Genomic DNA, 22716 nt, shown 5'->3' with positions numbered 1-22716 from the left:
AATGACCAGTCCCATACTTGTGGTTATGAACTTGCACACCAGGGTGCAGACAGAACTGAACACATCAGCTTCTGGTTTAAGCAAACCAGGAGCACCTCTGCTCCAGAAGTGCTGTGTTTACCTCCAGAGCCATGTCAGCATGCTTCACTCCTAAGGCAATTCAGGAGTGTGAGGGTGTTGGAGACATGGCTGTAAACAGTGTGAGGTTTCAGAGGTCATGTGGGTTTCAGGGCATCAGTCCCAAATGGGGTGTTGAAAGGCAACCCATGGAAATATCCAGTTTCCATGCTGTGCCCATACCCTGCTGCCTCTCTGCTTATTGCATTCATATTTCTGAATTTCTTGGTGCAATGTCTGGCTGTCTCTGCATCAGGTTTTAGTACGTGAGTGTGGTCACAATCTTTTTGTAGCTTCTTGGCAGTTATTATTGCTGGAGTTTTATTAGATTTCCTAGCACTTGTGTCATAGCATATTTGATATGTTGCAAGGTATCTGGAGTAACTTAGTCATAAGTTATTTGGAGAAGCATGTTCAGAGAGGCCTTTAGGTTAATTTTCATACCAGCTAGGTTGTAATTTTAATGAGGAAAAAGGGTTATGCCTGTATGCTAGGCTGAGGAAAGCTGTGGCTTGATATAAAACTTCTGTCTGCATTGCCTGGTTTGCTTTGGGCTGCCCCTGTGTGAGGAGTAGCCTAAAGATTTGAGGTGGCTTCTATGTAGGGGGGCAATTTTTTCCAAGGTCTATGTACATGTGTATGTCATTGTGCTCCCAGATACAAACACAAAGGATTTTTCTTGCATGGGATAGAAAGACAGAACTTCTTCCTTGAAAACTAACTGCCCTCTCCAGACCCTGAAATGGATTTTAACCAGTCAAATATGATGTGGGGAGTTTGATTCCCAACCCCACCCTGTTTTTCCTAATTAATAGTGGTCAAGGTGCAGTAGGAAGCTTTTTGCTGATGTTAGGAATACCTGCCCCTAGCTTTTGGCTGTGATTTGATCAAGTGCTGACTCTCATAGCTGAAATCAAGGGCAGCCTGCTTTGATCATAAAATACTCCCCATTTTATAGCTCTTTAGGAAATAACACCTGAGGGCTTGCACATGTTTCCTTGGCAGGTAGTTTCTGTAGTTTCTGCCAGGTTTTACTGCACCTGCAGCAAATCAGTTTGAGTGTAGCTGAGTTTAAGCCTCTCAGTAGAGGAGACAGCAAAATGCTTCATGATCATTTCAGATTGGGACCCCCCAATTCTCTTATGCTGAGTTGCCACACTGGCTGAATGTAAAATAAGGACAACACTATTTTTGAAACACACTCAAGTTTGTGGACCATAAAGTGCTCTGGTGAGAGCTGCCAGAGAGACCTGTCTTGTCTCTTGTGAGTGTCCTCTGGCTTCAGGCTGCACTTTGGGGAGTTTGCGGCAAATAATGCACCAGGCTGTGCAAAGGACCATCAGACAAGATGTTCATTTGGTGACCTGCATCTGTTTTGCATACTAAACAAGGCAATAGCCTACAGAAAAAGTGTCATTGTACAATCACATACTGTCGTTATGGTTACAGGTAAGGGAATCCCAATTATGATCATATAGACAACATTTTGTAACAGAGGACTTCGGTTTTCAGAAAATCAAACTACTTTTCTCCTGGATTGTGGTGGTGGCCAGGCTTGCCTTTTTGTGACAGGAATTTTCAACTGAAGCACCCACTTCCTGCTATGTGCTCTGTTCCCTTAGGAAGAGGCATATTCACTGTATTATGGGGGAATTCCTTCTTTCTTCCCGTTGTGCAATCCCTGCAGATTTATCTCATATTTGATTAACAGCATGGCTTCTGACAAGGAAATATTGGTAAAGCCAGGATTTGTAAGAACTTTACAGAAGCTGGTCATACTTCATGTGTTCTTGTTCATCATTTAGATAGTTATTGTTAATATAGTTGAAGGAGTTGACAGTCGCAGATATAATTCCTATTGGTAAGCTGGGGTTATTGCCCTCATGGGGACTGACAACACACTTTTGCAGAATCATTGTTTTTGGATCATCTGTTGCTTGTTCAGAGTCCATGACTAATTAGCTTATAAAAAAGTCATTGAGCTAATATCTTATAGAGGAACCTGTGATGTCAGATTTGATCCCCTAATTGCTCTTATAATTGGCATTTATTGGAGTTCTCTCACAAGTCAGGGCAACAGACCTCATTTGTTTTATGTAGAATGTTGTAAAAACAATTGAACTGGCAGCTGATTACAGTTTTCTATTCAGTAAGCAATTTTGGAAGATTGTGGGCTAGACAGTTGTCTGATTTGCCTAGGTTGTAAAAGTTAAACGTAAAGAGAGATGAATTTTCAGCATATGGCTCTGTGTTAGCAATTACATGCATTAGTGGTTTAGCTGGTGTATTGTGTCTGCTTTATAAATGTTTATATTGCAGCCTTCTGCTAATAGATATTGATGACAGGCAGTGTTTGGAGGCCCGGTGTATGGCAGTGGTAATTAGTTATGGCCCAGTAATGATCCATCTACTTGTGTTTGCTAGCATATCCAGTTCTAACCCATGCTTGTGGAAACATCAGCTATTCTGTTGTTCCCTAATAATTTAACACAAGGTCATTGTCAGCAGGGATGTAAATGTTTAACATTTCATATTGAGCATATTCAAGTTTTAGAACTCTTTAAGCGTAAGTGAGCCTGGAAATAAAATTATGCTGATGCTTATGTAAACCTTGTCTTATTAATTCTAAAATTGTTTGGAATGTTTTTTGATTGCCTAACTATGTGTGTAAAGGAAATATGCAGTCTTTGCTCTGAAACTACAGAGAGCTCTGTGGTGAAAGGAAACTTTGAAATGTCAAGAGAAAAATAATTAATTGACCTTTGTCCATAAAAACTGGTAGGAGAATTGCACACTTCTGACCAGTCTCTGGATCTCATGTCTCAAAAGTGTGAAGGATGTGGTAAGTTTGAATTCAGCTGAGATGGGTATTTTGGCACCAAAATATTTAACTTTTGCCATATGGCTTCTCTCAAATTCTGTACTTCTTTCTCAGTTGCACATCAGCTCTGAACAGCATGGGGTTTGTGGAATGATCTCTTCAAGCTGCAGACACAAAAATGAGCTTTTTTCCAAGTATTTCTCAGTTAGAGACAGTCTTCTGGAATTGTTGACATTAAATTTTTGTAATTGTAACAATGAATGTCTAATATCAATGAAAAGAATAAATGAAGTATTTCTGGTGGCATTCATCCTGAAACCAAAGCACGTTTAGCAAGTAATTAACTGTCACTGTTATGCATTTGCATGGCTTTACTGGCTGGATCCCAGAAATACTGACTTTTCCTAGTAGTGAAAAAGATCAAGAGCTTCTCTTGGATGTTGAGTTCAGGTGGCAGAGAACAAATTCCTGTGACAAGTGTGAAAAATGACCTGTGGACTTTATCCCAGACACATAAACCCACAGAGCAAGAACTGCTGAGCTTTTCTGTGCCCACAGTGCTGTGGTGAACATGTCACTTTTTGCACTGGAAAGCTTTTAGTTTCTCTGGGGATGTTGATACATTTTTTTTAACATGGACCACTCCAGGTCACTGAAAATTCTTTTCTGTTTTATTTCTCCACATTTGAAAACTTCAGAGGAAATATATCTGCTTATGGAAACTTCCATTTTAATGTGTAACAGCTGGGAAAAAGTGCACTTGATGAGAGTGTTCTACACTTTGTGCTGTTTTTATACACAAAGCCTCTGTACTAGATGTGATAAAATTGCTTAAAGAAGGCACTTAAATGATTTATCATAAGATCTCATAGGAGCCTTGGAAATTCTTGGGACAGTTGTAGTGGCTATGTGTCCCAGAGAACGCATCCCCAAAATTCTTACATGTGTTCAACACTTGGGAGTTAATTAGTCTTTGGCACTGGCAAATTTTTCTTTTGTGTGTTTAAAAAGGTTCAACTGTACCTCAAACAATCTCTTGGTTCCTGTTTGACAAATTATTAGGCCAGATAAACTTGATGTCCAAAGTATTAGCAATCTGTGCAAGTATGGAATAAAATTAAAAAGTTGTTTTAAGAGTTACTAACAGTTTAATCTAATGATTGTGATTTCTGAACTTTCTGACAGATACCTTTGAGGTGAGATGCAAGACACGTGGAGAGGAAGGAGCCACTAGATCAGGTTCAGTAATAACATTTTTTAGTTTACTGTATACCTACATTTGATCACATAAATCTGCTTACTAACACAAACAGCTAATCCCTTATATTGTGATCTGAAGTCAATAGAGTTAATTTCTCCTTGTTGTTGGAAAAGAAACATTACAGGAGGTTTTTGTGTGCAGGGGAAAATCTGTAAACTCCTGTGGTCATTTTGTCATCTAAATGCTTCTGTTATCACTGCAGGGCACCTGAAACCACAGTGATGTGGAATGGTGAAAGCTAATCTTTATCCTTGATGAGTGCAGTTGAAATCTTTCTATTCAGCACATATCTGTCAACTTTTATTACGAATTCATGGTTCCTTGATGTGCCTTTTCTTGACCATTATTTATCTCACTTTCGCAGGATGATTGTTTTATCTGTTGCTTTGCTTTTATTTCACTGCTAGACTGGGTTAGATCACAGAGCATGCTGCTGTAGCTGTCAGTGCTTTGGGTGATGTGTCTTCAGGGTGAGGTTGTCATCACTGCTTTGAGAGAGCACAAATCTGCCTTTTTACTGGGTCAGTTTCTTGGGGAAGCGTAGCAATTTAAAAAGTATATTTGTGACCTTCTGTTGGATTTGTTCTGTTGATTTCATGCCCATTCAAGTTATTGCATTCTGACAGAAGGAACCAGTGTCACTGGCCAGGTCAGATGGATTTTGAAATTAGTAGGACTGTGGTTAGGATTTGCTGTAGGATTTTGGTTACTGGCATAAATTTCAGGCTCTGTTCTGGGGAGCTGGGAAGGGGGAATGCTTTCTAGAACTTCATAAACAAGTCTATGTGCTGAAGATATACAAGTAGCTAGGGTAGGGATTTGTTCCTGATGGAGTCATAGCAAGACTTACCATAAAACTGTGATATTTTTATTACCTGACTGCCTTACAAACATTTAAAATTATTTTCTCTCAAGAGGAAGCAGGATTTAAATCTGAATGGTTTATGTTAGAAGAATATAATTGCATTTTTGATCCAAGGCATGTGATTAAATAAAGGAGTGTGGGGCAAGAGGACAATGTACTCAAATACTCTGTCATGAACAGAAGTAAACAGCCTGGGCTGTGCTCTCAGAGTGGGGAATTACACTGTGTAACAAGTGATGTTGTTCTGGCACCTGCAAAGCATCATAGCTGAAGTTTCTTGATTAAAATATTTCTGAGAAATAAATCAGAAATAGCTAGATGGTCTGATAGTCTGAGCTTTGGCCTCTTAGGTGAATGAAAATGTTATGGAAAGAGATTGCCAGAGTTTTCAAGTTGTTTTGGATTCATTTGGAGTTTTAGGGGTTTTTTTTCCTTTTTTCCTTTTTTTGGGGCTTGCTTTTAACATAGATAAACCTTGTCTATGAAGAGGTGGATTTTCAAGGCAGAATTTTGTGTTTCCCACCCTCGCCCTGGTGTTTCCAGGCATCAGATTATGTTGGTCTATGGCATAAATGGGGGCATGATAAAGAACCCAGAAATATGAGTTCTGCAGAATCAGCAGTATGTTGAAAGTCTTCTGAACTTCACATCAGGCTCCTAAAGATACATTTCAGCTGTGATTGTTGGAGACAGAGAAATATAAATGGGCTCTTTCTGCTGGTGCTTGTCACATGGGACAGTCACTCTTTGTGTAAGAGTCTGTGTGAGCTTCACTTACTTGCTTTTTTTTCTGGCTTTTGCCTTTCTGCCTAAGAATAAAGCCTCAAATTTTAGTACTTGCACTGTGAAAATGGTTAGATACATTTAGTTACAGTGAGCACTCTTCCAGGGTCTTATTTATTGGGACAGAATGAACAGAAAGCTGTTGTTTATATCTATATTCCCTGATTACTCTTACTAGCATGCCAAATATCTAATGAAAAACTGCCTTGTGAATTGTTGGTTTATTTATTTATTTCTTGAACAAAACCTGGTGTGCTGATGTGATCTTATGGTTCCATAGGGTAGGCCAATATACTGTAAGTGGCATTAATCAGAGCTACAGCTCTGTCTTGGTATCTTTAACCCCACCTGTGGGATTAATGCAAGACTTTGTTGTCTTCCCCGCTTCCCATCTGTCTTTGCTATTAATTTGTACAGTAATACTGCATGCTTATTAGGTTGAAATTGGAAAGGAAAAAAATCTGTTACTTAAGTTTATAAAAAGGCAAGCGCTGTGATTTTTATTTTTTCTTTTTATAAAGTGGTGCTTGCATTTATCTAAGGTGAGAGAAAAAACAGTGGAGCTTATATGGAATGAAAAAGGAGTTTTTGAGTCCTTTCTACACATCCAGATGCTCTCACCCTAAGAGGAGCCTTCACTGTAGTAGATGTGATTTTGTATGAGTTATGTTCATCCTTTGGGATGTCTGGGTGTACTAAAGCATCTTTAAGGATAAGTTGGCAAACCTCTGACTAGCTTAAAGAATGCCAGCTCCTGATGATTTTTGAGTTGTACTGAAGTTTGGAGTAGGCCTTGGCACCAGGAGGATGAGTGTTGATAAACCTGTTTAGAACCTAAATGTTCCTTTCAGTGTCATGTATGGAATGCCCTTCCTTTAGATATATAGGCAATTCAGTTTAGTTTTCACAAAGGAAAACCACAAATTGCTAACAGGGTACTGAAGTCATTAGCTAACAGCCTCAATTAGCATAACAAACAAAATGCAGAATAAATGCAGGAAGAGCAAGACTGACTTAGCCTTGAATCTTCTGCTGTGTCTGTATTACTGTGCTACAAGGCTTCATTCAGTAGACTTGACAGACAACTGGAGACTTAAAGTGTTAAAGAATAAAGTCCATTTTAATCTCTTTGGGGGAAAAAAGCCACCAACTTTTGGAACTGAGATAGTAATTAGGCTGAAACAGTGTAGATTAGCCCCACTTAATGTGGAATTTAATTACTTCAAAGCAATTAAATTAACATGGAGTCTGCTCTGCTTGGGGAAGGGTTTAAGTATAGGGATTTTTGTCAGAAATGTTAATTCACTCTCTGGGCTATAACTTGTTAATTTAACATTCTTTTTGCAGTTTGTCATCAATTCAAAGACAACTAGCTTTCTCTAAATGAAATAGATCATCTTGGTAGAAAAAAAAAGTCACACTGGCTGGATTGAATTTTGGTTCCTGGTTAGCAACAGCCAGATAAGACAACATCCCTTCCTTTATTACATTTGAGGTTTCCAGCCATTTGCTTTGGAAGCTTGTTTACTTCCTCTTATTTACCTAGGAATTGCCAATAACTGCAGCACAGCTACCAGGGAAGCAGCTTGGGATTAAGGAAGAGATGGAGTCATTTTCCTCTGATCAGGACACTACAAAGAGCTTTCCCCTCCCCACAACAGGTGGGTGCCCTGTGCATCTTGCGGATATTGACTCAAATCAATCTTTCACCATGGTTAAAGGAGGAAAGACACAAGACCACTGCTGGTGGAGCCACACAGGTGTCAGGAAGACACTGGGCAAGTGGAAGGCCACTTTGTGTGGAGCTGCTGAATTTTTCATTTGAAGCAAGGATAGGGATGAAGGAATCCAGGATTTAGTGGTCTGGTGCTACCATCCTTTGTGCAGTGGGGAAGAGGACATTGCTGTCACAAAGTGGCCTTAGCTGTAGACAAGGTGAAGGTTTGGGGTCAAATCTGGGGACTCCAGAGCAAGGGCCAGTCCAATGCTCCCTGTTTGCCCTGGCTGTGGTTTTTTGGTGCTGATTGCACTTGTTGCTTGGAGAAAGATTCTCGCAGAGCAGCTGCACAGGAGTCCTTCAGTGCCTTGAGCTTCTCCTGCAAGTGCAAGCCCAGCCTTGGCAGTGGCTGCTGCTGCAGCTGGTGTGGGGCTGGTGGAGCATGGGGTGCTCCCTCTCATTTATCAGCGAGCAGGGGAGGCTGACGGGCCATGCTAGGATGTTTGATTTCTGATTTTTCAAGCTGATTTCTTGTCCATTGCCTGAATTTCAGAAAATAAATTTATGCTCAAAATGCCTTGCTTTGGGTACTAGGAGGGATTAAGTGCCATCCTTTCCTCCCTCAAGAAACCCAAACCCACAGTGTTGCTTTAATCGCTTTTTGCTATTTGACTGTGAAGCAGAGGACATTGTATTTTTAGTGGCAGCTTTAGTTTCAAAGCGTGTTGTGTCAGGGTCTCCAGAATCTTTTGAACTTGTGGCTTCTGTTTTCTGCCGGCACAGTAGGTTTAAATGTGGCAGTAAAGAGTAGTAACATTTTAAGTTGGAAATGTCTTTGAAATGTGGTTTGGGCATATATTTTTCAAAAGAGGAACACAAGTTCAGATTTGTGTTTCCACTGATAGACCATTTTGAAAGATTGTTCAGTTTATGGATAAGATTTCCAAATTTCTCCTGCTGGGTTTTCACTAAGCAGGTGAATGGTGTGTGTTACTCAGACAGATTGCAGTGAAAGTGCAAAGAGACCCAAAGAGATCTCATCATCCTTAACTTACTGTGAAACTGTTTGCATGCTGGTGGCTACGTGAGTGAAGTTGGGATTTAAAGGGAAGAAGAACAGAGCCCAGCTGGCTGTGCCTTTCTTCAGAAGGTGACTGCACTTTTTTGTCCACAAACCATGAACAGAGAAGTGGTGGCTTTAATTTTCCTCCTTAGCCTCATACATGTCCAGTTAGGAAAGGCAAAAGCTATTCTAAAAGTCCAATTTTCTGGTCTGGATTTGAACAATGGGCTGATAGTCCTGACCTCTTTCTTGTTCTCCTTTTTTCTTGGAGGGGAAGGAACTAGAACCTTTGGGATGCATCTATGTTTTAATGCCTGTTGACTGCAAAAACCTGCTGTGTTGGTGGTTTTGTAGCTCTGCAGTGAGCTGTGTTCATAGGACACTGGGTGAAGGCTTAACCTGGCACACCCTTTTGCAGAGTATTTAGGGAATAACAGGCAGGCCAAGGCCACCTTTGGAGGCATTTGGGGTTTGTTTTACCAGTGCAGATAAATCTGGTTTGCAGTGTATTCATTGTACCGTGAATGAAAGAGCGGATGTTTTGATTTGAAAGGGAATCTTGTTTATAATTCTTCAGTATAAACAAATTGTGGGGAGGAAGCCTTACTGGAAAGGAAAAGAGCCTTCCTGGACCATCTTCTGGTTCAGCAAGTAATAACCCTTCTGCTTGTTTGCATCAGTAACAATATATGTGTACATGTATTTTTAGAAGGGCTTCCAAAGGGCCCTTGCTGCATGTGGCTTTGTTTATGGTTCTCTATGCAAACCATGGGATGTTCTCAGCTCTTCCCCACCCCAGTTGAAGTTCCCAGCTTGCTTCTCTGTGCCCCTGTGAACTGCTGACTGGTGCAGGGAGTGGGGCTGGTAAAGAATAGAGCTGTCTTCTCACCTCACTTTCCTCATAAATGACATCAAATGCTAATTGCTTTTCATTCTGCGCTTCAGCAGGAGCAGAGTGATACACAGCTAGGGTTTCCTTTTCCCTAGGGTGCCGTGGGTGTGACTGATGGAACAGAGCCAGAAGAATTTGGCAAAGTAGCCGACTGTAAAGGGAATAATCTCTTTTTCCTGATGATGGATGGCACTTAGAAAGCAGCTGAGCCTAAAAGCATTTCTCATGCTAAGGCTCTGCAATGTGCAGGTCAGCCATTGAGCAAATGCAAGCCTTCAAAATGAGAGCTAATAGCTTGGCAGGTTATGCCTGACAAGCAGCAAGTGATTTGCTTTTAGTTCCTTGCTGTGTGGGATTTAGTAGGTTTTTTTTGTGGCTTGTAACACTTCCTAATTCTAATATTTTCCTAATATTACGCGATCATCTGTTTCTAAGTTCAGAAATATCTTAAAGAAAACACAGTTAATAAGGAAATATATTTTTATATTCAAATATAGTGCATTTCTCTAATATCTAAAAAAATATTTCTATATAACTGCTGCACATGCAGCAGGTTAAGAATATAGGATAAACAAGTACATTTCAGCCAAGCAGTTAAAATATTGGCCCCTCACTTTTCTGTGGAGTAAATTGGCAGCTTCCTGGGACAGAGAATCATGTCCCAAAGAAGTGGTCAGGGAGTTGTGGAGGGGAGATTTGAGAGGAAAACCCATGGTGGAGTGAAGGTAGATTCATATAGGATAACATCTGGAAAAGACACTTGTCTAATTTGACATGCAGCGTTCATAGCTCCTGGAGGGGTTATGTTGTCATATTTACTGCTGATTTGGTAAAAGAAGAATACTGCTGGAGGAAAGGCTTCCTGGGAAGTACCCAAATACTGAGTTTACCCCTGCAGGTTTCAGAGCTGTTTCTTGAAGAGATCTGAACTTTGCAAAGCTGCTTTTGTCTGGCACTGGATTTTAAGAAGATGAATGACAGAATTTTTATATGGGAAGTCCAATAATCATAAAATATCACTATGTGCAAAGTCTTAAATCATTGTAAAATGTGGGTTTCTCTCCTAGGAGATAGGCCTGTGACACTCAGTCGCTAGTACATGTTGCTCTGTGAATGCAGGTAGTTGTGATCTTTGAACTGCTTGTTAAGTGCTGTACTTCTGTGTAAAGGGTTAGGTTTTGAGAACTGTTCTCTCTACAACCAAATAGTGCATTATTCAAAACATAGATTTCACAAATAGGTTTTGTAAGATTGTATTTGCTAAGCAGCAGAATCGTGACAATAAGTACTTCTAGTGTGTCCAAAACTCCTTGTGTTTACCAATTATCATCTGTGATGCTTGAATTGATTTGTTAATCACAAAACTGGAGTTCTGTTTTACAGGAATGTATTGACACAGTAATTACAAATGCAAAGTTTTCATCTTTATTGTAATAAAAGGTTTATTATCCAATATTTGAAAAATATTTTTCACAACAGACATGTGTATCATATCTTGATACAGATGTGCACTCTACGCAGTTTTCCCAAAGATTTTTCAGCTTTGCAGCACCATAATCAAGTACTCAGGTGAAGTAGGAACCTCATTTAGACCTCCAGACCAGGCAGGAAAGTGAATTGTAGAACGAACTTCCCTTACAGTTTGAATTCAAACTGAATATGGTTCTTAACTTGTTGTACCTTAGTTCATTGGAGGGTGGGAGTCTGCTTCAAACTCCCTTGTTCTACTTTACTGAGTTAAGTACTTCTGTGGTCATAGGAAGCAGGGTTTGTTTAGGTCTTATTCTGAATTTGTAAATGCATTCCTGCTTCTTTTGTTGCTCTGTATCTCTATGTTATGAGAGACAACTAAAAGCCTGTTGCAAGGTATTTGTACCTTGTTGTAAGTGTGGTCTGATAAAATCCTGCGTAACACTAGGTTGTTTGCCTTCAGAAGGGATTTTTCCCTTCTCAAAGAGCTGTGAGCAGCAGACTTTGGAAGGCAGTGGTTTGCATAACTTAGGCTCAAAGGGCCAGTTTATCATGGTGCACATACAGTGCAAGGTGTTGCCTGTACAGTTTGTCAGAACATGCAGTTGGTGATAGAATATGGTGGTATGATTTAACTGAAATAATGCTAAAACAGTGTACTCCTAATCAGGAACTTGCAACCTTATTTACTGGGGCCTTGGTGGTTGTTAACATTAGAAATTTCTTGAACAAAAGGACATATTAGAAATCTTAAAGTAACTAAATAAGCAATGTTTCTGGGGAGATCAGAAAGAGAATGTGGGTATGAAATACATTTTGTGCCTGTGGTGGGAGGTTATCAACTCTAAACTTTTGATTTATGGGAAATAAATTTTGGAACAAACAGTAGATGGCTTGCAACATTGATGTCAGATCCATGTAGAAATAATGAATATATTAATGTTTTGTATACAAAATATTTTGTTCTCTCTTAAAATTTAAAAAGTAGAAACCTAAAATGTTCAGGGTGATGCTTCAGCTAAAATGTATCCATCTGGTTTAGGGTGGACCTTTGGCAAAATCTGTCTTCTTTCTCTGTTTGAAAGAAAGGCATAGTCATACTATAAAACTTTAAGCAAGAGCTAGAGCAACAGATGGATGATGGAATATGTAATTTCTGCATGATTTAAGTTTACAAGACTCTTTAGAATTTGTCTCTGGTTTTTGAAGACGTAACAAACCTAATGCATGGAAAGCGGAATATGGAATGTTCCTACTGCATTTTCATAACTATACCTTTTGGTAGAGTGATGCTCCAGACTTGGACTTTGTGCTAACATTGTGATATATATTTTGATCAAGCAGTTAACACAATATTTTATTACCCAGTGAAGCAATGGAGTGACATAAGGTGTGCAGTTTTCTAGCGTGCATGGCGTTGCCATACCATTGTTTAGTGTGCTTTGGTTTACCAATACTTCCTTGTTTTTATAAACTCGGGGAATGCTGGCTACTAATATCTGCCAAGTAGTGACTTAGCCAAAAATTAGCTAAGGATTATGAAAATCAGTGTTTCATTTTGCCTTTGTTTGTACCTGATGCTTTCTGCATTTGTTTCTGTTATTTGCAATATTAAGATCTGACTCAAATAAGAAGCATGAATTGTTTGGAAACTGCAATGAATATTGTTTGGAAATACTCCTTAGTCATTTTCTGTGGTGTCTTGGTATGGCTGGCATTTTTCCTGGATATGACTGTGTCTGCATTCAGAATGTGACAACTCCAAGCTGCTTTTCCTGCAAGTTCTATGAGGTTGTTTTCATGGTGGAGTGCCATTTTTTTTAACCAGTCTTCATTGTGAATCTTCCTGGATGACTATGAGGAAAGAATAGGATGGCTTTTAAACAATTTCTTTTTTGAGACTTTAAAAAGTTGCCTTGCTTACCAAGAGTGATTGGTTGTCCCTGGCCTCTTGTATAAGAATAATAAGTGTGGCAAAAACACACTGACATGTATCAGAAAAGGGCAATAGTGCTTTGTCCAGACTTTTTCTTAACAGGAATACCCCTTTCTATTTCTGTGGGAAAAAAAAAAAAAAAAGTTAATCTCTGACAGGGTTTGAATGTATCCTGAGTAGCAAAGGTGTAAACTTGGGCACAAGGTAACAGGAGACTGCTGCTGCACAGCATGCAACCTGATCACCCACCCACAGTGTTGCCTACCAAACAATTTTGGTAAGGATGGCATTAGAAAAGATAACTCGTTTGGTTTTCCTTCCAAGTGAATAAAGAATACTCAGGAGAAGCTGAAAAAACATTTATCTTCCAAATAACCATGCTAACTTGGTATCTTTATTGTATTGCTGATGTATTTTCTGGGGTTTGGCCACACCTGGAGGAGACACCACTTAGTGCTCTATTTCTGCTCCTTATCATATATCTCTCCTCATGCAGTAGTAGGAATGATAGGAACATGAACAAATCTGTTTGTTTTACTGATGCTCTCTTATCAGAGTAAATGCTAAATAAGTGTTGCTGTAACTGCAGTAGTTAAGGTCACTTAAATTTGACATCTGAGTCTCCCAAACGTCTTCCCTTCCACAGCTGCTGGACATAATCAAACTTAGGGAAATAAAGGATGAGCTTTTTCTTTTTATTGTGGTAGAAGGCAGAATTAAAATTTCAGGAGTACCTTATTATACAATTTTTTTAGGCATGGTTTGTCAGGAGCTTAAGTGTACAAAAAGGGCTTGCCCATCATGCACTTAGAAACCCCATGCTGCTGTATTGGGACATAGTCCTGTTACAGGCAATTAAGAGGACGCATGTAAAACTGTTCCTTTCTTTCTCAAGGATGTGTACTCAGCATCATAAAAACTCCATGCATTATGAAATGTGAAATTCCAGAGGTGGTAATAAAAAAAAAAAATAGGCTGCTAATCCAGTTTGTCTCTTCTTGAATTTCTTTACTGGTTAAAGGTTTAGTGAAAAGGTTTTCTTGTGTGGTTAGAGTTGCTAGAGGCCAAGTTGGAGCTGAAAATCTACAGGGTGTCAATACAGAGTGGAACAGCTCCATGTGACACAAAGTTTATTTTAAGAGCCCTGTGCTTCAATTCTTCAGGCTCATCAGTTACTTTTCCCCTTGATGTACACTAAGACTTTATTAACAGCTATGGAAATACTCCTCTGAGACTTCTACATTCTGAGGAATTTTGTGCTTCCAAACCTAGGAGCTTTTATCTCTTTCAAGATGTTCTGGGAAAGAACTGGGAATAGTGGAAGGAGAGGAGAAGCAAACAAGTGCTGCTACAGGCTTAATGCACTTCCCTGGCTCACTAGGATTAGCACTGTCCCTGCTCTTCAAAGAAAGTTGAAGCCTGAAGGTTGCAGTCACAGTATGTGTGGTTTTGTTTCGATAAAAGATACATGATCTTCTATGTCTTGCTTGAATGAAGTTTAATAGGGTCCAGCATCATCCAGGTGAATACATCTTGGCAACTGCTTCCATTAAAAAAATTATTTGTAGTCTCCTAGGTGGCATGTTTAATGTTGTTTAGTTGCAAGATCTTTGTGTCCTGCCAAAGTAAAAAAGTATGTATTCCAAAATGTTCCTCTTGTTTTTTAACCAGAGAAGTGGAAGTGGTTTTCTGATATAAAGGAATGAAGATTTTCTGCTAAGCAGGTACTATAGCCACTTTGTGGCTGACAGTCTATTATGGCATATTTGACCATATTGGAAACCAAGGAACCTGACTTATATTTAATGCACAGCTTGTTTCTCTCAAGACAGAGTTTGTTTCTGTCAGCCTTAGGTAAGAGGAGTTAAATGAATCGGGTGAGTTCCAGCAGACGGTACCCCTGACTGTGATGGCATGCAGAAGATACCTGTTCTTGTCCCAGAAGTCTCAGGGCAGATATTTCTTAAGCTGTTTGTGAGCAGTTGTGTTGTTTGCTGTCCTCCAGAAGATCTGGGGCTTTTTCAGGCCCATATAAATGAATGAGAGATACTCTTATGTGTCTGGGTATGTTGGTGTCTCTCTGAATTACAGTTTTGAGGTCTTTTTAGTCACTGATGTCTGAAATAATGGATCTGTAAGGGGACTGCCCTCTGTGACACCTGTCAGCTGGAGGTCCATCATTGTTCTGTGCTAGCAAGAGATGGGGAAGGATGGGAGAGAAAATGAGGTGAAATGGAGTAGGTGATTTTTGCTTTGTCTCCATCTTAATGAAGTTGGATTTTAAAATATAGCTGTGACCATGATGCCTCCTTACTAAGTTCTTGAGAACATACAGTTGTTTGACTGTAGAAAAGAGCCATAAAAATGTGCAGAAGATGGACAATTAGAGACTTAATGCTTTTCAGAAAGAGCAATTAGAAATGCCTTTACTATATAGGAAATCAGCAGGTAGTGATGCTTGTGTTCTTTTGCAGGGAGACACATAACAAGTATCAATCACTAGAGCAGATGCTTAATAACTGGCTTTGGAGGTGAGGCATATGTTTTTGACAATGAAGATGATTCATCTTTTCGACTAGCTACCATTTGGGAAAACATTGTAGCCATCCATTGAGACGTTGAAATTGAAAATGTAAATTTTTGCTACAGCTTTTCAAAGGTGGAAATCCTTCCTAGATGAAATTTAATGGCCTGTGACAGGTGCAGCAGGTAATTTTGGTCATGAAATTTAGAAATGCTCTGCCTTCCTAGCTTAGCATTCTGATGTGTTGTTGCCTGTTCCATCTGGAACAGTCTCTTTTGCTTACTGCTTTGTTTCTCAAGTGTGATGTTGATCTGAGGGTCTAAGAGATAAGCTCCCAGAACACATTAACTGGTCACTTATTGGCATTGCAGCCATGTTCCTTCTTAGGAAATGTCTTTAATAGGCAGCTTCTCTTTTATTTGTTCTTCTTGATTTTTTCACATTGTTCAAAACTCAGTAACTTCCTGTGGTAGTGTTTTAGAAAAGAGCCATTTCTTAGGCTTATGACAGGTGTAGATGCAGTTTGTCCTTTTTCTTGTTGTAATAAGTCATATTAGAAACAAGGTTTGGCCTTTAACTTACTGGTAGTTTAACTATTTATTATTTGTGGTTTCAGGCTGTACTCAAATATTTTGGTGCCTTCACCAATGCATTGAGTTGGACTCCTAGCACAGCTGTCTGTAGCATTGAATTCTTTACGTTGCGGACTCTTCTCATTATTGTAAGGTTGACAGCTCAGCTATGATCTTTAAAAAGGACCTAGGAGATTGAGGGGATAGAAATCTTACCAGTTTTTTTCGTAGTGGTTCATTTCATTCCCCACTCTGTGGGTTTTGATGTAGTATCAGAGGTACTGTTTAAATTCCGATGGTGGAAATTTAACAGCAGAACTGAGGTGGCTGGTAGGTGGCTGTGACTTGACAGACTGCTTTCTTTCCATTTCACTTTGTTGCATGCCTGCAATCCTTGTCAAGAGAGTGTGGATCACAGGTGCAAAGTGGGAGATGGGCAGCAGCTCCTTTCCTTGGGGCACAGGAATTTTCCATTTTCCTTTTGAGAGGAGTTCCCAGAGACAGCATGACTCCTGGCAAGTGCTGCAGAAAGGCACAGCTCCCATGAAGTGATGGAAGAAGGAGTGAAGAGAAAAGCCCCAGAGACTCCATAAGGAAGAGAAGCAGCTAAATTAATCTACAGGCTGGCAAACCTGCAGAGCCCAAAAGGATTCACTGGCAGGGAACCAGTGGGCAGGAAAAAGGTTCTGTCTTTTTTTGGATCACTCACAGTGGATTGTCTTTTCTCAGATGACTTATAATAACACATGCTTTGATGAAACTTTCATTTTTGGGTTTAGCAACCCCCGGATTGTTTTTGGTAACTTGTAGGACAAATTCAGTTCTAGTCCAGGCCAGCTTGGAGTTCTAGGAGAGCATTGCACAGCAGTGAAGCAGGAGCAGTGGACTCAAGTGCTCAAGGACTTGGACAACAAAGTCTGTAGCTGCTGTGGAATGTACCCATGTCAAGAGTTAGAAATTTTAATCGTTGTTTGGAATCAGATTAATACTCTTTGTGCTGTCCTGCATGTGGGCTCATTTTCTCCTTGATTCCTTGTTGAAGAAGATAAGAATGAAATAGCGCACACAATTACTTTCCTAGTGATGTGTAAGTCCAAGGACAACTTGGATCCAAGATTTATTTTGTGTTTAAGGGAACTGGATGGATTTTTTACCCCTATAGCTTTTTCCAGACACTTTGTGAATGCTTGAAAATTTTGAACATGCAAAACCAGTGTCCAGGTTAGAAAGTCTGTATGCATACGTGTTGAATAATATGGGGAATTGTTAGTGGAATGGTATTGATACCGTTGCCAAACATCAGTGCTGATTGATTTGGCATGTGGATTTTAGTTGACTGCTTTAAGGGGTTACTGGACATCTGTTCAACATTCCAGCACACCGATTGAAATAATTGGTTAATAGCTGGTCCCAACTGTATGTTGTATAGTGCTAACTTTGGGGGTGGAAAAAAAAAATTGCATTTTTATTCCAAGGCATAATATGACTTTTTTTTTTTTTGCTCCTGTTAAATCACTGATGTAGAACAGGCGAAGCTGCTCTCAAGTTTTGCTAGTTACATACACAGTTAATTGGTGTGTTGCTTCCAGAGAAATGAGAGGCGATGTAGGAACTTTCCTAAAGGAAATTGAGCACAATAATGAAAATTGAATGTAATTCTATTGGGTAGGAAATCTAGTGAATAGCTGAATTGTGAGAGAACAGAGGTCTTGTAGTGGCTTTTCACTGTTCAGCTTTTAATTAAAAATCAAAGCAGTTGTATATTTTTTCCAGTTCTATGCACCATGAAAAATGAACAGTTTGTACTTGATTTGTAAAATCCATACCATGTCTTTGTAGGAGAATGCAGGGGGAAGCATGCAACATCTTAGAATTAACTTAGAAATTTTGTGGGCTTTTTGAAATAGCTGCTAGAAATCATTTTGATACCTATCAGTGTCCCATATTTTATGTAAATGTAAGTTTGAACTGAACCTGTCTGAATTCAGAGGATTTGCTGATACAAAATTGAGAGGGTTGTACCTGACTTAACTTTTGGAATATTGGAATTTATTTGATTTATTTAGTACTTGGCTTGTCATTTTCAGTCAATTCAATTATCCTTCAAATGAGGCTCCAAAAGTTCTATCGCTCTAAAAAGATGAAGTATGTGTGCTCCAGGAAAAACTCCAAAACTTTGGGTTTTTCTGGTTTGTACAGGGAGATTTTTGCAGAAATGAGAGTGGAGAGAAATGGGCTTGCAACAGTTTTAGAAGTTTTTTGATATGTGAGCAGGGAAGCCTTAGAAGCCTTAGACAGCAAATACCTTACCAAAAAGGGAAGCTTGGAAAAGAATTTATTGTAAATGCCAAGATTAGATGTTGCACTCCTGGCAGTTGTTGAGACAGAAAGCAAAAAAATATTTAGGGAGTTTGTGTTATTGCCACATCTTTTTTTCACAGTTGCTGTAGCAGCCATGGGAAGGGAGCAGCAGCTGGATCACATTGGCAGTAGGAGAAAGGAGCTAACTAAAAACCCCCTTGATCTTCGAAACTCTGATCAGAATGGCTGTACTGAAAGAGAACTTCATGTATAATACAGGAAGATTGCCTTCAGAAGCTTGCCATGCAGAACAGCTTTGTGCTGTAATTCCAGCTTTTCCAGCACAATACAAGTCAATGCTTGATCTAACTGGTATCACTTATGGAAATTGAATGTTCACAGCCACAGTTCTCACATCTCCTTGTGTTTTCCTTGGATCTCAAAGTCAATGTTTCTTGCTGTAAATCTGTTCAGTTTTGTTTGTTTTCATGCACAACAAATAGCCTATTTATTGTGCCGATTTGTGGTAGTGGTATAGATTTGATACACAAGGGTGACCTTGGGGTTCCCTTCTGTTTACAAGTCTGGTTATAGAAAACCCATTTTGATGTGTAGACACTAATTGATAAAGCTGTGATCATTTTGTCCTACAGATATACCAAATGAAGTGTTTTTCAAATTAAGATAACTTTTAAATGATTATCAACATACATATGTCAATCACTTTAGCAGTTGTTAATAGGAAAAAAATTATCTCTTGGGCTGGAGTACATTAGAAGAAGAATTCAGATTATACTTGGCTGGAGGGAAGGGTTTCTCTCATCTTCCTCCCTTTCCCTAGGTACCTGTCAGGGGAGTTTAAAACCCATGGTTTTTAATGATTTCAGATTACATCCAGGGCATTTCTCACTTATGGAAGCTGATAACCTGCAGAGGCTTTGATGAGCTGGTGAGAGGTTTTCATGTCTCATTCCACCTTGCTGTGGTACATCAGAGTCTTTCCTTTGTTCACCCAACGGCCTTGCTTAGGGCTGGCTCTGTGTTAGGAGCTCTGTAGGAAGTTATCTTGGTTGTAACAGGCGTGAGCGTTTCTGCTTTTAAATTTTAAATGCTACATTTGTGTTTTACTGTAGAAAATAGCCTGGTGCAATGAGGGCAGAGGAGCTTTTTTTAGGGTCCCATATTGGTCTCATGAATGTTTAGCTATGGCTTTTGTAGTTTTTTGCAGTTCTGTCTCTGCTGGCCTACCCTCTCCCCTACTGTGGGAAGCGTGACTTAATAGCCAGTAAGGTAAGTAAAACAAGTGCAAAATGTACTATGGGACTCTGAAGTTTTCTTCATCAAAGACTTCACTGTTATAAAATGCTGATTCCATATTCTGCGAGTCTTTACTAAGTAAGTATCTCGTATCCTGGTTTTTCACCAAGTGTACATGTCTTAATGTTTTTGCAGTTGGGCTACATTTCTCTTGGCTGTGACTGTATGGTCATTACTGTGCCCTAAGAGAAGGTCAGCTGCATTCTTTCAGCATTTTTTGGTTTTTCAAACACTTGCAGTCGAGGCTTCTGTGGAGAAACATCTGTTTGCTGTCGGACTATGTGAATGCATGCAGTCACCTCAAAACATATTTAAAAATGCTATCTGTGTTTTTCCTCTCCATGACAAGATTGAATTATGGTTGTATTCCTGGCTGTTTTGAACAGGTAAAGATTTGCTCTGTCCACTGCATGTTTAGATTGCTTCTAATCTGAAATGAAAAAATAGAGATTTGGTGGGGGGTTTTGTTTTTGTTTTATTTTTTAAATGTGGTTATTTCCTACAGAACTGCTTACAGCCAGAGAAGATAGAACAGAGATCAGGTGGAATTTTTGCAGGCATATTAGAGGGAGCTTGTGTTGGGTCTGGAATTTGTTTCCTTGTTATCCCCTTGGAGCTGGGCTTGTGTGGGGCTTCACTGTTTGGTTCTGGTGCGTGTATGACCATCACCTCTCCAGCCCTCCCTGTGGGAACTCTCAGAGTGGTAGGGTTGGAACACCTGGATCTTGGGGATTCAAACTACTGTCTGAATAGCATAGGAGCTCCATCTGCTCCTGGTCTGGAGTATATTTCTTGGTATGCATGTGCTTTTGAGAAGCTTCAGAACTGAAGATGGGATTGTCCCACTTGGCAGTTGTGCTTTTGCTCATTATGTCTGTGCAAGAGGATTGTCCATTGTTAAAATAAAGTAACAGTCTTCGTGAAAGTGAATTCACTATTTTGTCTAACTGAAATTTAGGAAATGTTAGCGAGGCTACAGTTCTGTAATACAACCTGGTTTTTCTCTTTTTTTTTCTGGTATGTGGTATTACATTTTGCCTCTGGGCATGAAAAAGCAATGCACATCTTGAAGAATATGTAATATATGTAATATAAAAAATACCTAGCAAAAGACTTATGAACGCAAAATAGAACTGTCCAAATGAGTCCAGCCGGTTTTTACTGCTCTATTTATGGGAAAGTGAATGGTTACAGGGTTGAACCTGTGTTTGAAGCAGACACCCTTGTAACATGCATATGAATGTGTCCTTTAACTTTTTTTGCTAGGTGGAAAACATTTAATCATAAAATTTACCAAATAAAAGAATACCTCATAAACTTCTCATCTCGTTGGGAAAGGAGGGATCGATTCAAACCCCAACCTGGCATGAAGAAGTTGATTGGCTGAAGTTGTTATTATTAACCTTACTCCACAGAAGGCTATGGAGTGACAGCAAAGGTTTTGAGTCTGTCTCTCTCTATACAGCCAGTACAACATTTGGACCTTTTTTATAACAGTATTGTGTTTGGACAGCATTTAGAAGTAATATTCCCTAATTTAGTTCAGTGTTTGCCAAGCATGACCTCACCAGAACACTACCAGAGGTGTTGAACTGGAATAATACGTTCTCCAAAGGCAGCAGTGGCGGTCTGGTGCAGAGCACATAATGCAAGCTCCCCTCCAGAAATGGTGGATTGTTGTGTGTGTTGATCTCCCATCATCAGTCGGTACAAGTTGATTGCTGCTATCTCAACAGACAGAAGATTCAACCAAGAAAACAAAGGAGGGAAAAGCAAAAGGTGATTAAAATGGCTTTGAGTAGGAAGAGAGTAGGAGGTCAGTTACTGGCAGCAAAATGAGCTCTAGAATCAGGATGATATTTCAGGAAGTTAAATTTACTGAAGAATATAAACAGTAAGAACTCTTAATTTCTGTGAAGATAATTTTCATCCATTTTAAAGGATCAAAACAAGCTTTAGTGTGGAAGATGTTTAATGTGTACTTTTCCTCTCCTAATTAACTTAGTGTGCTGCTTCTAGGACAGGTGAGACTGAATGCATTTACAGTGCTGAATGACCTTGGCCTGTTCAGCCATTGCAGGGGTTACTGCATCTAAATTGTGGCAAAGCCAAATACTGGGTTTCAACAGGATACATTAGGTGTTAACTTGGAACTAGAGTAAGATGAAGTGTACTGCCTCTGCCTGACTGGGGATGGCTCACTTTGTTGTGAGGGAGGTTACTCAAAACCAGAGAATGTCCATGTGAAATGCAGCTGTGGCAGCAGGAGAACTGTGCTGCTTTCTTAGAGGTCATTGCAGCAGTGGAGTTAGAGGAGGAGAGACGCATTTTTATGTAGTCTACATAACTTCTAATTGTGGAATCTGAAGACAGCCTCCCAGACAGACATAAATACTACAGGATGCCTCTTCCTTCACAGGGAACTCATGGGGGTTTCCTGGGAAAGTGGGGAATTTGCTTGGAGTCCTTAGGCAAGAGTGATGTATGGTATTTAGTGAGACTGTCCTTTAGTCTGCATGGCCGCATATCTGCACTCAGGTTGCTCAAGGCATCCTTACTTAAATGTGTGCAGTGTTGAAAAAATGTTATCCAGAGCTTCCTGTGTGTAGTGTCTAGACTTGGCTTTGCTTGAAACTTTTGTTTGTGGGAGGTATTTAAATTTAATCCTATTAATAGATTTGGTTCAGGGATAATTTTTGAGCCTGTTATCTAAAAGTTTTTTATCCATCTAATTTATTTTCTCACTATGACTTAGGCTTATCTTTGCTTTATGTAATATGATTTGCAAAACAAAGTTGGAGAATATCTGGCTTTTAGGTCACTGATTACAGCACTTGTGGTGGAATGTATTTGGCAAATAAAAATCTGAGAGAGCTTTTAAAAATTCAGATGGAAATTGAACTTACCCACCTTAAATATATTATGCTTGTTAAAAATCTATATCTGATAATATAGTTTGAGAAACCCATCCAAAATACTTCTAAAAATATAATTGTTCCACATTCTGTGTAAAAGGGTTTTTCCATTCTGTTAGTATCTATGAAATACCTCTATTCTAGTTCAAAATATGCAGTGAA

General features: G+C 39.4%; 1 protein-coding gene across 4 annotated transcripts in view; it reads left to right on the top strand.

Moving 5' to 3' along the window:
• Positions 1-22716, top strand: part of GULP1 (GULP PTB domain containing engulfment adaptor 1) — a 142936-nt gene that overhangs the window by 15170 nt on the left and 105050 nt on the right. For 2 of the 4 annotated variants that reach the window (XM_041403212.1, XM_041403209.1), the window contains exon 2: positions 4124-4177. The exons of 1 other annotated variant lie outside the window; for it this stretch is intronic. The gene's annotated coding sequence lies outside the window, so the exon portion shown is untranslated. Of the gene's footprint in view, positions 1-4123; positions 4178-7393; positions 7509-22716 lie in introns of all 4 variants that reach the window. One more of the 4 variants, XM_041403211.1, reaches the window with a different exon arrangement.

Source organism: Onychostruthus taczanowskii, unplaced genomic scaffold (assembly GCF_017590055.1).
Source record: "Onychostruthus taczanowskii isolate IOZ18803 unplaced genomic scaffold, ASM1759005v1 scaffold20, whole genome shotgun sequence".
Lineage (NCBI taxonomy): Eukaryota > Metazoa > Chordata > Aves > Passeriformes > Passeridae > Onychostruthus > Onychostruthus taczanowskii.
Note: the sequence above shows the minus strand (reverse complement) of the source record. Positions and strands in the feature narration are given on the sequence as shown.